The 6320-nt window shown below is 38.9% G+C and overlaps 1 long non-coding RNA gene across 2 annotated transcripts; it reads left to right on the top strand.

Moving 5' to 3' along the window:
• The first annotated feature begins 2461 nt into the window (after positions 1-2461).
• LOC146866537 (uncharacterized) lies at positions 2462-6029 on the top strand. 2 transcript variants are annotated; one of them, XR_014976815.1, is made up of 6 exons: positions 2462-2505; positions 2660-2694; positions 2791-2815; positions 3679-3742; positions 3837-3913; positions 4029-6029. It is a non-coding gene; the product is annotated as an uncharacterized LOC146866537 (long non-coding RNA). The 2 variants fall into 2 exon arrangements; XR_014976816.1 differs by lacking the exons at positions 2462-2505; positions 2660-2694; positions 2791-2815 and adding exons at positions 3013-3113; positions 3288-3388.
• Positions 6030-6320: the final 291 nt, after the last annotated feature.

Raw genomic sequence — 6320 nt, 5'->3', positions numbered from 1 at the left:
TTCCTTTTTGTGTTTAACTTCCGTTTTCTTTTTATCTTCTCCACTGTTGGCTCCATTACATGACTTTTCCTCTGGTGATTTCATTCCAAAGGTTATAGTAAATATGTATCCATTTGGTTGTCCCATTGCAGAAGATAAACAGCCTTTTGCTGCCCTGTGTCTGGGGCAGATTGGGTTTGGGTGGTCGGTTAAGGAGAAGATACTCTATGCGGTTTTTGTATTGTTATTCTTGTTGATTTTGGGGGGGTGTTCTGTAATGCCCCATTGTGTGTCAAATACCATGTTGTTCCTTCAGATCATTCCAAAAGAGCAATGCAGACCAATGAATTTTTAGACACACACAGGACATTTTTTGCTGAAAGTTCAGCTTGTTATCCCGCTGATTCTGTTACAAGTTTGTGGACTGCTTACCCCTTGTCATTGGTAAATTATAGCAATGGGCTCCAAATTTCCCCATCCATGGCTAATCTATACATTGGGAAATTTAAACATAAACATCTGTGAACCGATGTCCCCCCGAGCCTAACCACACACATTGTATACTGGGGCCGTTACATCGATGATGTTTTCATCATCTGGTCAGGGAGCAAATCGAAATTCTTGGCTCTGACAGAGTATAATAACGATAACACTTTTAACTTGAAATTCCCTTCGAACTTCAGCCCGACAGAAATAGAATTCTCGGACACTATCATCTATATCAACGACAACAAAATCATGTCACAACTACACAGAAAGAAAACAGCATGTAACGCGGTGTTGCATGCAGATAGTGCGCATCCCAAAAGTCAAATCAGGGCCATACCCATGCAGGAGATGACTCGCATTCGCCGCAATTGCAGCGAAGAAGAGGTATTTCTCAGTGAAATTAGTAACTTACAGGAACGTTTCAAATGCAGGGGTTATTCTCCAGAGATTTTAGATCAAGCCAAAAAACGTATATTGAAGACACCCAGATACACACTATTAAGTAAGAATAATAAACGGAAGAATGTACACCGTAAAGACACAAACAAAATAGGCCTGATTACGGATTTTCATGTAGAAAGCCATGCTGTTTATACGATCATTGCTAAGCATTGGCATCTATTGACCTTAGATAAATCTTTAAGTCAGCATCTCACCAGCAAACCCAAGATAATACACAGAAGGAGCAAAACCCTAAGGGGCATTCTGTGTACTAGCTATTTACCTTTGAGAACTAGTAGCGACACTTGGTTGCCAAAGAAACCGAAAGTTTTTTTTAAATGTGCCCATTGCAATATGTGCTCTCTTGCCCAGAATGGCATTAAGGAATTCAGTTACAATACACCCACGATACATCACATCAGGGAATTCATGAACTGTGACTCCAGATTCATAGTGTACTGCATCCAATGCCCCTGTAATTTAATTTACATTGGGAGCACAATACGAGCATTAAAAGAAAGGATACAAGAGCACATAAGGGCAATCCGTAATAACGACAGCTACCCAATGGCAGTACACTTCAACAGGGCACATCCAGACACATGTATAGCGAACATTAGATTTCATGGAATAACACAGGCCCACAATGACAGCTGCCCTCAGGAAACTAGAGGCTCAATGGATTATTCGCCTACGGATGGTGGAACGAGGCCTGAATTTTGATAAAGAATTACATGTGTTTCTGAAAGACTAGTGGGAATTACATGTGCATCTAAAGGACTAATAGAACTCATAAACAGTAAATGATCTGTAACAATATTGCAATGAATGATGTAAAAGCCCAAATCTCATAATTAAGTGAATTCTTTGAAATTTGTTAGAGGATATATTGTGAGAGAGCCAAAAACGATGTGAACTTGCCCGGTTGGGCTGGTAGGAATATTGTTTAGAGAACTATATATAAATCAATGCATGTAAAAACTACTCTGAGATGCTGAAAGTATTTTAAATATGTCCGTGTTTCTAACATAGGACACAATATGAGAATATGGAATAATGTCCAATTTGGAATATTGATTGATGAATGGGGCAATGCCTAACTTTGTCATGGAATGTGTTAACATTGAGAAGAAGTATTAGCTTGCTGCAAGTAGTAACCATATTCACCTTTGAAGATTGCACAAAATTTATAACACCACATTTTACTCTTTCTAGGTTTTCTCTTTGAAACCACGACAGTCTAGAATCTAAATGGGGAATTTGTCCCGGTGTGGACATATCTTGAAGTATGTTAGGAACACACTCGAGTCTCTTCTACTAGGTCACAATTCTTTTGAATAAGGTCAGAATCACCCCGATCAGAATATCATCTTAAACGAACTCCAGCCCAAGATGTCTGCCACAACATCTGAGATATTTCAATAGTCACTCTTCAGTATTTCCGTCAGGAAGCAAAACTGCTAGAATAGGTGTCAAGCCCGCTTTCTATCTTTAACGCACGGGCCTACAAAAAACGGAAGGAGATGCCGGAAACGGCCTCTCAGACACATCTCTTCGGATTACTCTGGATTTTCGACTCGCGCGGTAGCGTTCAATGTAAGTTCCAATATGGATCACGGACTCATGCGTTTTCATTAAGTATTTCTTTTTTGCACGGTAGCTAAACTTTGAGTTACTAAGTAAATTGACCTGAGTATGTTTGCTTCTTTTCTTTTCTCGTTTGGATTTGCTGCGTTTATGAACATATCAGAGTTCCCCTCGTGTCACTTAAGGACCCTTACATGTGTAAGTACAGTGGAAATAGTGCAGATAAGAAAACTCACGTGGATACCACTGTTTGGTAACTTACTGTAGCTTTCTGTTATTCTTTTCTTCTTTTAGAGGCATGGACTAGCCTCGATATTGGGTATGTTAAAAACGCTCAGGCTATAGTAAGTACTCTCTTCATGCGAGAATGTGATGTTTAGTTCACCTTTAAATCGACATTTATGAACAAAGTACGTAAGAAATGGGCACATTTTATAAACTGGTCATAAACGAAATTCGGCATTCATTATACCGCATCCTTGCGCCATTGATAAACATGCTCCGTTTTCTTCAACAGAGTTGTTTTCCCACGCTCGATTACCGTGCGCCTAATATAGGACCTATCATATTCCTACCCCCAGAGACACCGAGAAAGCAGCACGCTTCCGCATCCGGAGGTACCAACTTGCACCTTTCTACAAGATTTAATGTATTCAAAAAACGATGTGTTTTTGAGAAAATATACTCTAACACACGAGTAATTTTAACCTATTGGGCAAAGGCAAATAAGACTATGTTCATCTCATTGCAATTGTACGGGGCATAAACATGTGCCACTCTTTCCTCAATAGAAAGTCATTGGTTACACGTAATCACTGCGTCGAGTACATAGGACCTATCAAAATCCTATTGTTGGAGGTACTCAAAAAGCAGCACGCTGTCGTTTTCGCAGGTACCAAATAAATGACGTTTTCTGTGCCACAAGTATTATTTGACTCAGGCCTAATTCTTGGGGATTGATGCTGCCACAGGAATTTAGAATATATAACACCAAATATTTTTTTCTTGGACTGGAAATTCATAAGAATTAATATGCAATTTTATTTGACGTGCTCACTTTGATAGCACCATGAAGTTCGCAGCGTAAAATGTCTGACTTTTAAATATTGTGAGAAATGCGTCTTTTTCTTCCGCTCCAGTATATCTAATAATGTTTTTAAAATTTTTGGGACCTATATTTAGGATTATCTAAAGAATTTATCTGGAGAAATAATATATTATTCAGACAACCAAATCTCCAAGAAAGGTAATAAAAACTGCAAGAATAGTCTTTTTTTGCTCATGAAATTGATCTTTAAGAAGAACAGTATAAAAACACCTGATTTTGATGTTTTTTACAGAATTGTATTTATCTGGCCTTGGGGGTACGACAAGTTGCACTCGTCTGATCAGGAAGCAACATGTCTTTTAAAACAAGGTAATTTCACTGTCTTGGGTCATTTGTAAAAGACCTCATTAACGTCGTGCTAAAACAATATAAGCACTCATTGGAACATAATGTATCTCTCTGTAATTTTCTCTGTCTTCCGTAGGTCTAAGAATGTATTCATTCTGGAAATCTTTACGACACGACTAAGATGTCTGTTCATGACAAGATGAATAAGGAACTCATCAGCTGTCAGGAATCACGGAAGGTTTCCTCCTCCTTCTGCTTCCGTGGCCTCTATGCTCTCATTACAACCAGAGAAAGCAGTCAATCCGTTGAGTTGGAGTGCTTGTTGGCATCGTAGAAATTCCAACATGGCTGCCAACTTGCTGCTACAGCATATTGCAGTTTAGCAGTCTAGTCTTGCAGTGAATGACAGTTGGTGAGGTGTGCTCTAACATTCCATGGTGCACTTCACCGAAGATTCTTCAGGAGCAGCACCTGTTTATTGCGTCGAGAAAGCTAGTCAGGGTAGTGGCGTCATTCTCGGGGTTAGTTCCGTCGGTAAAATAATCTAAGGTTAGTGTGAAATGTCAAAACATAATTTAGTATTTCTAAAAAAGGTTTAGAAATTCAAATCTTGTAAGGAGAAAAGTCTGAATTTAGATAACCATTCATTCGCAGTTATAATATGTGTGGAACAATTATAAATTAATGTAATTCCTCAGCTGAAGTGAAAACGGTAAAAATAAAAGATAACTGTGGTAAAAGCCTTTTGAGAAAACGCGGGCGACTTCTTTCATTTCGCTGCATTTATAATAATATCCACATTGGTGTTAAGGCAGTTAAAATCTTAGAGCACTCGGGCACAGAGTCTTCGTGCCATTGTTCTGATGAAGTTAATTGAAAAGCGCAAGTGAATTTATTCATGTTCACCTCGCGTGTTGACAGGAATTCTTGTTGGCATAAAATGAGACGAGCAAGCATTTCATTAAGACGCGCTACGCGCACTGACTGAAGCATCAGCTGGCAGCTATTTAAACGCGTCTATTAGTTGGAAAACACGTCTTGAGGCAAAGACTAGCGAAGGCGAACAATCTTTCTCGCTTTGCTTCAGTAACCCGCCAAAATACAATAAAAGACAGCGGACGCTTGCAAGTCCGTTTAGAATCCAAAATTACCTTCTCAGTTGGTTAAAATCCTAATAACGTTGGGAGTCTCATCCTACCATCTGTAAAATAAGCAAATAAGAATAGTTCCAATTAAATAGTAAAGGCAATACTCTGGAACTGTTAAACCTTTTAGACTCCAATTATAAAAACAACTCTTTAACTATCCAGTGAGTATCCATAGAGAAGGGAAAACGCAATTTACTGAATATCGAAAATATGATGTATACTTACTTGTCTTCTCACTTCCCACAGAGCAGTGAATACGTAGCGTTCCTGTCAGGATAGAATAAACATAGAGTTACGACTTCTCTGCAGACAGTTTCAACACTATAGAGAAGTAGAAGAGGGGCACATCCCAAAACATTTCCTGGTAAGATAAGTTATCTTAGAATCTAAATGCAAGTAAGTTATGAATGTTTCGCCATTTAATCCATGTTATGTTTGCAGCTGACACTACCAGTGAGGAAGGAGGTTCGTGCTGAACCGCAGTGTTTTGGAGTTGTCTCTTCTCTGTCCCATCCCCTTTCCCCCCTCGGTACTTACTTGCTAGGTGGAATTAAAGAAACCAAGTGGGGAAGGTTCTGAGTAGGGCATTGGGAGCTTGTGTCATTCTACTCCTGTGTGGTTCGCAATTTAAAGACGCCTCTGACATCAGCTGCCTCTCTGTTAAATATTGAGGGCGACACCTTTGGATACTTACTTTACAAATCTCTACAAATTCTGCAGCTTTACACCATTTTCTGGCATGAAATCAGGCACTTTGGTTGGTCTATTAATATTAGGTTTGAAAAATGAAATCTCATACTTTTTGCTCTCAGCTCCTGCTGAACTTTATTCATGTTTCATTCACTTTTAATATCACCTTTCTAATGCCTGTTCACGTAACATCTTCTTGCACAATTTGTGTCAAAGAGAACATCACTGCTAGGATCACCTTATAGTATGCTTCACATACAACTCCCTATTAAAAACAGGAAGGATAGAGGATAGAGCTAATGGGTTTTTATTCTTGACGATTCCTTTGCAGCCATGAGGAAGTTACGTTTAGTAACGAAACACGTGTTGGCTGCCTGCATCAGTTCTTCGGGATCAAAGTGAAGAACATTCAACAATACTGCTTACACAGTGTATTATGTTTTGTTGACAAGAATTGTATTGAGAGGAACTTTATCCAACGAGACATTAAATCACCAAATGAATACAATATTCTGATGTTCTCTTTCTACATAAAGACCTAAGACGTAAGCAGTGTTCATTTCACAAATCAGTAGTCAGGACACTTTAAA

The sequence above is a fragment of the Triturus cristatus genome, chromosome 2_1, assembly GCF_964204655.1.
Source record: "Triturus cristatus chromosome 2_1, aTriCri1.1, whole genome shotgun sequence".
In the NCBI taxonomy this organism is placed as follows: Eukaryota; Metazoa; Chordata; class Amphibia; order Caudata; family Salamandridae; genus Triturus; species Triturus cristatus.
The sequence above is the reverse complement of the archived record's forward strand: the minus strand, read 5'-3'. Positions and strand labels throughout refer to the sequence as shown.